General features: G+C 35.8%; 1 protein-coding gene and 1 long non-coding RNA gene across 6 annotated transcripts in view; one reads left to right on the top strand and one right to left on the bottom strand.

Moving 5' to 3' along the window:
* GLRA2 (glycine receptor alpha 2) overlaps window positions 1-12,078 on the top strand; it is a 207,436-nt gene that overhangs the window by 8,435 nt on the left and 186,923 nt on the right. The gene's annotated exons all lie outside the window — the stretch shown is intronic.
* The window catches only part of LOC118635882, a 115,790-nt gene that overhangs the window by 36,790 nt on the left and 66,922 nt on the right, over window positions 1-12,078 (bottom strand). For both annotated transcript variants that reach the window (XR_004960577.1, XR_004960576.1), the window contains exon 4: window positions 5,381-5,434. This is a non-coding gene — a long non-coding RNA (uncharacterized LOC118635882). The remainder of the gene's footprint in view (window positions 1-5,380; window positions 5,435-12,078) is intronic.

Below are 12,078 nucleotides of genomic sequence, written 5' to 3'. Positions count from 1 at the left end.
AGAAGTTCTAGCATTTAGAGTTCAACTGCAGTAATAAGAATATAGATAATATATGTCTCAGATAGTTCTCCTTTCATTAATTCAGTGAGAAAATTTTCAACCTAAAAGGGCTATTTCTATTTCTAAACATGAAACAAAGAGGGGAAGGAATTATCTTTAACCATTCAAATCGCATCCTTGATTATTTTCTTGGACTCTCTTTAAATGAACAAAATAAAAGACATGGAACTAATTTGACTTGGTCCTAGAAAGACTCTACATTTAACTGAAGATATGTGACTGTCATTTCTGATGTATTTTCCTGTCCAGTTACTGAATTTGTGAGGGTCACTGCACAACCATGATGAATTCATTTCCTATTCTAGAATAAGTATTTTAAAAAGAACATTTGGTTTCTACAACATGGCAGGTGAAGAGCACTGGAAATGGGAGCCCATAATTTAGTTTTTGAGAATGTATTGCATTGCTCCTTGGTTGATTCTGGGTCACTTCATATCTTTAGTTTTAATTATTGAAACAACCTAAACATTTTATCCTGAATTCTATAGTGTTTGTTGTTCCTCCCCATCCTGAAAGACAATCAGCTCATTTTGCTGATAATATGAAGCTTCATTTTTAAAAGAAGATAATGGCATAGATTTTCAGGATATCTTGGTTCCTAATGACTGGATATTATGTGTCCAGCTGCAGCAATCCAGTTTAGAGTGACAAAAAATAGTCATTAGTTTTTTTCTTGGTGTGTTAGATCAGACACATTTGCAATAGGGTCTTATAAATGAAAATATAGTTGATCAAACCTCATAACAACAAGGCCATCAGAAGCATTCTGGGTTCTCCTTGGAGTTAACAACTAAGAGGCTGTCCTGACAGTGGCATGCAGCATTTGCTCATTGATTTTTTCTTTTTGAGAGGGCTATTCTGGACACTTGTGACTGATTGCAGACACAGTTAGCCACATAAAACCCACTAAAGCAGGGCATGAGCAAAAGGAATAGGTCTCTAAGTGGTACTCTTAACTGTACAAGACGTTCAAGGATAAAGTCACTAGGTCACCCTCTTGGAGTCTAGTCTGGCTAGCCAACCAATGTGCTCATGGGGTAAGTAGAAGAGGGACACTAAACACTCTCTCTGACTCATACCCTGGCTTATGTACTCACCATTCCCTTATGAACATGAATACACCAAATGGGGACTGTGTTTTACTAACATGTTCATCAGAGGGAAAAAGAGAATCCTGAATTGAGTCAAAATATGGAAACTCAATAAGCATTTATCACAAATATGACTGGGTAAGTCTTGTTTATTATTTCATCTTTTTCTCTGATGGGAGGGGATTCACATCTTCTTGAGAAAAAATAAACTACATGCCCATGCACTGTCCAAGCAACAGAATACATTTTTGTCAAGGAGCACACATGCGAGTACACAAAAAAATTATATGTAATGGTTTACATCTTTAGATTTGAGTCTAAAGATACAATTCATTTGTTTATTCCTTTAATAATTAGTGAAAAATTACTATGTGCCAGGTGCCATGTTACTACATAACTATATAATGGTAAACAGAAATTTAAGCTTTTATTTATTTTTTAGATAGGAAAAACACAAGAACTCTATTATTTAGTGTTTCCATAAAACATGCACTTTACATAGATATGCTTTATTATTTATGAAACTAGAACTAAATTTACCAGATTTTAGAGACACAGAACCTAAAACTTGCCGTGATATGATTTGACTAATGTTATAAAGCAGCTCTATCATATTGGGAAGCCAGAATATCAAGAACCTGAAAATTCATAATGTTTTTGTTTTATTTTATTTTTTAGTTACACTTAATATTTAATATTTTTTATTAACTTCAGATGTAAGGTGTATAGCATAATGTTAGACAATAATATACTTTACAACATGTCCTCCCACCCTGATATTTCCAGTATTCACCTGTCTCCATACTTAGTTATTACAATATGATTGACTATATTCCCTATGCTGTACTTCACATCTGTATAACTATTCTGTAACTACCAATTTGTACTTCTTAATCTCTTCATCTTTTCACTCAGTCCCCCAATACCCCTCCCCTCTGGCAACCATCAGTCTGTTCTCTGTATCTTTCCAATTTTGTTTGTTCATTTACTTTGTTCATTAGATTCCACATATAAGTGAAATCATATGGTATTTGTCTTCCTCTCACTTATTTCACTTAGTCAGTTATTTCACTTATTTCACTTATACCCTCTATGTTCATCCACAGTGTCATAAATAGGAAGATTTCATTCTTTTTATGGCTGAGTAATATTCTATTGTATATATGTACCACCACTTCTTAATCCACTTATCTATTGATGGGCACTTACATTGCTGCCATACCTTGGCTATTGTAAATAATGCTGCAATAAACAGAGGGGTGCATATATTCTTTCAAACTAGTGCTTTAGGTTTCTTTAGCTATATAAGGAGAAGTGGAATCACTGGTCTTAAGGCCATTTCACTTTCAATTTTTTGAGCATCCTCCATACTATTTTCCACAGTGGCTGCGCCAATCTGAATCCCCACCAATAATGCACGAGGGTTACTTTTTTCTCCACACCTTCGCGAGCACTTGTTTGTTTATTTATTGATGGCAGCCATTCTGACAAGTGTGAGGTAATATCTTATGTGATTTTAATTTGCATTTATCTGATGATTAGTGACATTGAGCATCTTTTCGTGCGTCTATTGGCCATCTATTTGTATGTCCTCTTTGGAGAAGTGTCTATTCAAGTCCTCTCCCTATGTTAATTGGATTATTTGTTGTTTTTGGTGTTGAGTTCTATGAGTTTTGGGAATAGTTTTTTAAATATTAACCCCTTAAAGGATGTGTCATTGATGATTATGTTCTCCCATTTGGTAGATTGTCTTTTCATTTTGTTGATGGTTTCCTTTGCTGTACAAAGCCTTTTTAGTTTGATGTAGTCCCATTTGTTTTTCTTTTGTTTCTCTTACCTGAGTAGATAGATCAGAAAAAAAATATTGCTAAAAGAAATGTCAGATATTTTACTGCCTATGTTTTCTTCTAGGACTTTTATGGTTTTGAGTCTTACATTTAAGTCTTTAATCCATTTTGAGTTTTTTCTCATATATGGTGTAAGAAGGTGGTCTAGTTTCTTTTTTTTGTATGTATCTGTCCAATTTACTCAACATCATGTGTTGAATAGACTGTCTTTACCCCACTGTATGTTCTTGCCTCCTTTGTCACATTGCAACTGACCACATAAGTGTAGGTTTATTTCTGGGCACTCTATTTTGTTCCATTGATCTGTGTGTCTGTTTTCATGCCAGTACCATAATGACTTGATTACTATGGCCTTATAGTATAGTTTGATATTAGGTAGCATGATAACTCCAACTTTGTTCTTCTTTATCAATATTACTGTAGCTATTCAGGGTCTTTTGTGGTTTCATATATATTTTTGGATTATTTGTTTGAGTTCTGTGAATAACACCATTGGTATTTACATTAAATCTAAAGATTGCTTTGGGTAGTATGGACATTTTAATAATGTTAATTCTTCCTATCAATGAGCATCATGTGTGCTTCCATTTATTTATATCTTTTGCAAAGAAATTTAAGCTTTTAAATGTCAGTTTTCATTTTGCTAAAAACTAGATATAATTCCTAAATCGAATGTTATATTATCCAGGATCTCTGCAGGAAAGAAATGGCACACTCCAGTGGGATATGGCAGGGTTTGGAAAACCAATGTCTAGAGGGAGAGTATAATTCTCTAGGACTAGCAACAGTAGACCTGAGAACCATGGGAGAGAGTAGTTACCAGAACCTAGAGAAGGTGGCTATATAGAGAGGCCACCTAATGAGATCTGTGGAGCAAAGTAGTTAATCTGTGCTGTCCTAGCAGGGAAGAAGCTAGGGAATAAATAGCCTGACCTCACTGTCCTCCTGCTTTCCATTTTCTTGTGGGGGCCTCTCATTGGCAAAATACAACTAGATGTCAGAGGGCAAGCTCAATGATGCAAACCCAGAAGGTCAGCTTCCCAGGGTACAGCAAAGAACAGAACAGAAAAGAGAGTGTCTCTGTGAGTAAATGGAAGATAATCAGTACAAAGTCAAGTTATGAGCAAAGCTACCCCTCAACCTTTAGGTGGTTAAGTAGTTAGCTCCATAACTCATGATCAGTTCTGTAAGCCTTTCTTTATTAGACTTGAGAAATAATAGAAGTGAGAAAGTTGTATCGTTTGGATATATTATCCCAATAGATACATGATACCTTCAAAAGCAGAGAAGAGAGAGGAAGATAATGTAACATGATAGTCCTGTCACTTAAACAGACAGCTGGAAGAGGCACAACCAATAAACTGCTTTGTGTGTGTGTGGGGGGGGTGTCTTCCGGTGGAGTATATGAAAACAATAAATATACTTTCCTTTCTATATAATTTAATATGCTTATAAGTTGGCTTATATCATTGTCCTTGCCCCACAATATTTCCCCTCCAGGATCCACATACTTGGATGTGTTGTGGGCTTAGATTTGTGGACAAGACTTAATGCCAAGTCTCTTGGGGGCAGCATAACTGAGACACATTCTTTCCCTTCGTGCTCCTCTGTTCTACACAGAACTGAAGAAGGGGTTGTTAGAAGAAGAAAAGATTGGGTGTGTGAGGGGTGGATAGAAGAGCATGAGGACGGGAGAAGAGTAGTGTGTGTTTCAAGAAAATGGCAAGTCTGAGTAACAGTTGCTTGTTTTCCACTCTTTGGCTGGTTTGATTACTGCACCTGAAATATAGCTACTATGGCAATCCTACTACCTTAGGAAAACCTCAGAACCACTTTGCCACATATTTTCTTTCATTCTTAAAACTCAAGTGTACATAGAATATCATATAATTTATTTTCTTCTGATTTATTTACATTTAAATATTTCAAGATGTTGATTCCTAAGAACCACTTCATATCCAACAAGGCAGTTGAGATTTCTTTTATCATGCTTCCTCTTAGAACATTTTTCTTTGCCTCCAAAAATAATGTTTTCTAAAAACAAGGGATCTGGTTTATTTAGCTTTGAACCTTAACATCTCTCAATAGTGAATGATACACACATTTGACAAACCACACTGCAACAACTCAAGTTAAATGATGTGATTCAGAAAAATTTATAAATACACTATGAAATGTTCACAGTAGATTTATGATATTCCACTTTTTCCTTTAGTTAACTCTGATTTTAGTACTTCAGCACTATATAGAATATGCCAAATCAAAGGACTTAGGATTACCTACTAAACCAAATTAACAACCAATTAGATGTTTTTCTCAAACTATGTTTCTCAGAACACCTGCTTCAGAGCCATCTGAAAGTCCTGTTAAAAAGGCACATACCTGGGCATCACACTTCTCCAGCTCTACCTCGCCAGAATCGGTGAATGATGGGATCTGGAAATAGTCATTTTAACAAATGCATTATTCCCTACAGTTTAAGAATGACAGGACTAGAATGAGAAACCTCCCCCCCCCACCCCCCCACCCCCGTATCTGAAGGATAATACCTTTCTTATAGTATTTCCCCCAAGATACTGTGTGCTGGTGTTACCTTACCCAAAAAAGAGGAAAAACCCCAAAATGAGATAAATAAATCTATACTAAGACTCACACTCATGAGACCTGATTTTATCTCTAGTTTTGCTAGCTGTGACCTGGAGCATGCCACTGTACCTCTCGGATTCATTCTTGTCATCTCTAAGATAAATGACTTGTACCAAGGTGTCTCTCTATATCACCTTCCACTTTGATAGTCCTGTCTATAGTCTATAGTAATATCTTTGGGTATGTCCTTTGGTAAATTATCAATTCACCCACAAGAAAACTTGGGTGCATCCAATATTCCTAGAGAAATGGTTTCTCCTGTGAGAAATTCTTAATTCTGTCCAGATATATTTTTTGCAGTAGTTCATAATTCATTTCAACTCCCAATGTTTTTTAAGGATGATCATTACACTTTGGGAAGGCTCTGGAAACTTATGAGGGTATTATTGAAGAAATCAGTCATTTAAAATTTTTGCCTTGCTTTTGGTCTGGGAAAAGCAGCTACCACACTTTTTTAGTTTAGCATCTGGCTAAACATGTTCCTCAAAACACCAGTCACATGAAATGCTCTCAGGTATAAGGTTAAAAATGTAAAACAAGAATGGGATATTCTACAAAACATCGTCTGGGAGAGTACCAATATTTATTAGCATCTTAAAAGGTTTTGAGAAACCTGTAGTAAAAATACACAAGTAAATATTTTAACAAACTTTTTTTACACAGGGGCTTATCCTGTACTTATTTGATCATAGATTCTTTAACTGAGTAACATTCTGGGGAACTGGTGTTTTATGGAATACACTTTAGAAAATTTGGTCTTGGTGAACTGCATAAACCAAAAAAAATAATTTCCCATTAAAATATATGATGATGATGGAAAACCTAACTATACATAAAATATGATGATCTTCTAGAAACATAATAATCATAAGCTAGAGAAGGCCCATGCATTCAGTAAATGTGGCTTTCTTATTGATGCATGGTCAACATTAGCATTTCAATGCCATAAGAGAATTACTCTGCAAGTTAGATTATTATTGCAGGCTATGTATCTCCTGTTTCATTTACATGAATAAATAAGCAAACAGTAGCATTATGAAAAAAGCAAATATTGAAGACAAAAGAAAAGACATTGGTCAAACTTTGATCTGACAATCACCTTCTGTTTTAGTTTTTATAATTCTTGAAGGTTGAGTGACAAATACACATTTAAACAAGTGACCTATGATGAACTACAGGCATTTCGTCAACAGAATATGACAAAGTTCATGCCTGTATGAAGAATTCCCTTTTAGATTGCCATCTTCTCTTTCATGGATAAATCTTGTGGTTGTACAATTTTCCTTGAACTGTTTGTTAAAAAAAATTCTTCCTATCACTTCCTTGAAATAAAATTTGAAAAAATCTGAATCCATACTAAAAAAAAAAAAAAAAAAAAAAAAAAAAAAACTCATTTACAATTAAAAGTATGGCCCTGGCCGGTTTGGCTCAGTGGTTAGAGCATCGGCCTGCGGTCCAGAGAGACCCAGGTTCAGTTCCCGCTAAAAGCATGTACCTCAGTTGCAGTTTGTCCCCGGCCCTGGTTGGATTGTGTGGGTGACAACCACTCGATGTGTTCCTTTCATGTCGATGTTTCTCTCCCTCTCCCTCCCTCCCACTCTATCTGAACAAAATGTGGGAAAATGTCCTTGGGTGAGCATAAAATAAAAATTAAAAGTATGTAATATTTATCTTAATATGTGTAGATTTAAGATTAGTCTTTATTTATTAGTATTAAAATATATTCTAAGTTGGTCTGCTCAAAATTGATATTCCCAGAAAAAATGTTGAAATTCTTTTTAATAGATAGATGCAGAAAGAAAACGTCTTGGGAAAATAGTTTTTATATACATGTATATAAACTTGTGTGTGTGTGTGTGTGTAAATTTCTTTATTACTAGTACTTTCTCTATTATATCCCAAATTCTGAGAAAGTTTGTCAAGTAAGCAGGTATGATTTTTTTTCTTACTCCAGGGTCTTAGGAAAATATACAAAATAATGTAGGGGGTGAAGAAATATAAATGCTACCTTAGACTTCATCAATGGCTCATGACCCATGTCATTTATTTCATACAAAAGATGAAGACATATTGATGATGAAGCAACTTCACATGCTGTATCAAACTGGTCCATTGTTTGAAGCATTGCTTCATGGTATCCACAGTGATGGCATTAGCTTTGCCCGTATTCCACTGTACAACTCACAGATCAATGAAAAACAATTTTTAAGCTTTTCTAGCGATCGAGGTTTGGCAGTCTTAGATATATAGGACCTTGAAGAAGAACCAAGTAAAGATTAACTATAAAAAAGTTATTTAGCATACACACTATTTGCTTACTTTGTCTTCCAATTTTGTTTTATATAGTCTGTGTGCCTGACTCAGATTTATTGTGATCATTTGCTTCTGATATCAGTGCTGCTTCTCCATTTCTATAAGGCAGTGACATTACATATTCAGGGATGGGGAGATGGCTTTGTTGAATCCTTAGTTATATACATCATGAAATACAACAAGAGGATATCATTTTCTCCAGGACTGTAAGATTTGTTTTCAAAATGAAGTATAGTATCTTCTGAAAATATAACAATTTAAGAAGAGATCATCCTTGTTTGAAAGGAAGTGTTACATAGGCTCAATGCCATGCTTTGTGAATAGGAAGCGCTGGCACCAAAAATTGTGTTTTAGGAGGATTTTTTTATAGATAAAATGTCATTATCTTGTTGTTATAGCTTATAAGCAACAAAGTTGCTATATTATTTAGTATTTATTTTTTCTTGAATATCATATCCTATTTCATTTTCAGGAGTTAGCGATCACTCTGTGATCAGTGGCGTACTTGACATGATCCTTACCAAACTAATCCTGTATTATCAGACATATTTTCTCTAGTTGTCCAAAAATAGTTGGAATTACCCCCTGTCTTGGCTATGTGTTCCTTTTATTTCTCCCAAGCACCTACATTTCCAATATTCACATTTGTTTATCATGCACATATGCCTCATTTAAGCTCATCCTTTATTCACATTTTCTAAGCAAATATTCTCCCTTAAAACCCAGCAGGAGGCTTCTCGGTCCATAGATCTCTTGGTGCCAACCAAGTTTATAACATGCAGGGCTTTCAGCAAAGTGTATAAATTTGTGACTTGGGGCAAATATCCCAAAGCCCACTGAAAAACAGAATTTCCTCAGCAAGAGAAGAGATTTATCTCAAGGAAAAGAAATTCCACACTTCCACCTGTCAAACAGACTTTGCAAATAGCACACACAATTTTTATTTTCTGCTTAATTTTGAAACTGGGTTTTTGTAGGTCCCCTGGGTAAAAAACCTTTTATAGTACCCACTCAGCTCAATGGAGTATATTTAAGAGGTGTCGATGTATAGTTAACAAAAAAATAATAATAATAACTTGGGTGAAGAAATCTTTGTGGATCTCAGTGGAAGTGGAGTGACATGTGAAGCTTCCATGATCAAGTTAAGAGTACTTTACCATGGGAACTTTCTCATCCCTCCACACAATTAAAGAACAGAATTATTATAGAAGAATCTGGAACGAGGTGGTGATAATATGTGTCATAATAAACTGTGCATAGGTAAAATCTCAAGTGAGGAGGTATCCCCTCAGCATCTAACTTTTCATACAAATATTGGAATAAATTATGTGCCTCAGTGATAGAGCAAATCAGTTGAGGGTGTTAACAAAATGTGTCCATCAGTGACATCGTGAAATATGCCACATACATCACAGAAAAACACCTGTGCAAAAAAAGTTATTCACTTCTGAGGGGGTGATGTGGCAGGTGCAAAGAAGGCAAAGAAATATAGAGTGGATGATAAATAGATCCCAAAGGAAAGCTAAGATCAGAAATAAACTCCTATACTTTTTTTAGAAAATCCATAGTGCAGCTGCTCTGAGGTGCCTGATTGGCTATATCTTTATCCGAATGCACAGGAAGAGCAAGCTGAGCTGTCACCCAAGGGAGTGCAGAGCTCAAAATATTAGTCTCCTTGCTGTTCTAGGCCTCTCATGACTCTTGAAACTCTCCTGGGACTTCTCATCACTTTCTGATAAAGTTCATACACCTGCAAATATCTTACAAGGGTCTCGGTGATTAGGTTTTTTACTACATCGTTCTGTGGTTGGGTTTCTGAGAAGCAGACTCTGTGTGCAAGAGATCTATTAAAGATAAGCAAGCAGGGAGGTATATAATAGTGATAAAATCAGACAAGAATAGGAAATCCCAGTAAGGGTGTGATCTCAGGAAATGTCCAACAGAGGGTGGGTTCAACCTAACCCCTCGGGGGAACTCTGGAGTATAAGCTACATCCCAGAATGTCCTGACTGGAGGCAAGAAAGTTGGCCTTTCATATTTTTCTCTGTCAGTTATCGGGTAAAAGCTACCCTCAGGGTGTGTGTGGGTGGGTGGGAGAGTAAATTCCCAGATGCTTCTATTTCTCTACATGGTCAATGTGAGCTTCAGTAGCCCCAGAACCATCCTCGATGAAGGACCACACGTTAGGGCTTTTGGAAACAAAATCACACCGAGGCAAGAGTCACAAAATGGTAAATGAAATCCCAGGAATCTGGGTGGAGCTTTGATATTGTTCATATTAACATCACCATTCCACACTTCTAGCCAGGCCCTCCCACCTTGTTCCAGCCTCAATGCCTTGTTTCTTATTTCTCAAACCATTTACTTCTGGTGCTTTACATTTCCCTTTCCCTTCACCACACCTGCCTTTCTACCAATCAGCCTAATGCCTACTCATCCTACAGACCTCCACATCAGTATTACTCTGTCTAGAAAGCCTCTTTTAAACTACTAAGTCCATCTTCTTCTATATGCTCAGTATATAATCTATTTTGTGATTAGCTGATTCCGTGTCTCTTTCCCTCCTAGACTAATTCAAGGAGGCCCGAGACAGGGCTAATCTCATTATCCATTGTACCTCCAATATCTGACCGTAGGTAGGCAGCCAATACACATTTATCAAGTGAATAGAAAAAATGTGTAACACTAATCTTTTTTCACTTTTATTGAGAAATAATTGACAGATGTCACTGTGTAAGTTAAGGTATACAGCAAGATGGTTTAAACTATATATACTGTGCAATGATTACCACGGTAACTTCAGTTAACAACCATATTCTCATAAAATACAATTTAAAAAAGGAAAAAATGTCCTTGTGGTGAGAATTCTTACATTTATTCCTTTAAGAACTTTTCTATATAGCATACAGCCATGTCAGCTATAGTCATCATGTTATATTTTACATCCCCAGTACTTATTTATCTTATAACTAGAAGTTTGTACCTTTTTACCACCTCCACCAATTCCCCTCCCCCCTCCACCTGTGGTAACCACAAGGCTGATATATTTTTGTATGAGTTTGAGGTGTGTTTTTTTTAATTCCACATATAGGTAAGATCATACAGTATTTGCGTTTTTCTGTCTGACCTTTCACTTAGCATAATGCCTTCAAATTTCATTCATATTGTCGTAATTTTTATGAATGAATAATATTCAAATAAATATAACTTTATCCCCATGTTTTCAGATCTTACATTTAAATCTATGATCCTGCCCTGGCCGGTTTGCTCAGTGGTTAGAGCATCGGCCCATGGACCAAAGAGATCCAGGTTCAGTTCCCACTAAGGGCATATACCTCAGTTGCAGTTTGTCCCCAGCCCCAGTTGGGGTCGTGTGGGTGGCAGCCACTTGTGTCTCTCTCACATCGATGTTTCTCTCTCTTCCTCCCTTTCTCCCTCCTGCTCTATCAAAAAAAATAAAATAAATCTATGATCCATTTAAGTTAATTTTTGTGAGTGGTGTAAAATATGGGTCCAGTTCCATTATTTTACATGTCACTATCTAATTATTCCAGCACCAATTATTGGAAAGACTGTCTTTCTCCATTGAGTATCCTTGGCTTCCTTGTCAAATATTAGCTGACCATATATGCATGGGTTTATTTCTGGGCTCTTGATTCTCTTCCATTGGTATATTTGTCTGTTTTTATGCTAGCAACATACTGTTTTGATGACTACAGCTTTATAGTATAGGTTGAAATCAGAAAGTGTGATGCCTCCAGCATTGTTCTTCTTTCTCAGGATTTCTTTAACTATTCCTGGTCTTTTTGTGGCTACATTTGAAGTTTAGAAGTCTTTTTTCTACTTCTGTAAAAATGCCATTTGAATCTTGATAGGGATTGCATTGAGTCTATTGATCGATTTTGGTAGTATTGACATTTTAAGAATATTAATTATTTCAAACCATGAACATGGGATAACTTTCCTTTTATTTGTGTCTTCTTTGATTACTTTCATCAATGTCTTATAATTTTCACAGTTTAGGTCCCTAGTTAAAATTTTTCCTACATGCTTTATTGTTTTTGATGCTATGTTAAGCGGGATCAGTTTCTTTATTTCTTTTTCAAGAAATTCATTGGTAG

The sequence above is a fragment of the Molossus molossus genome, unplaced genomic scaffold (genome assembly GCF_014108415.1).
Source record: "Molossus molossus isolate mMolMol1 unplaced genomic scaffold, mMolMol1.p scaffold_m16_p_2, whole genome shotgun sequence".
Classification (NCBI taxonomy): Eukaryota; Metazoa; Chordata; class Mammalia; order Chiroptera; family Molossidae; genus Molossus; species Molossus molossus.
Note: the sequence above shows the minus strand (reverse complement) of the source record. Positions and strands in the feature narration are given on the sequence as shown.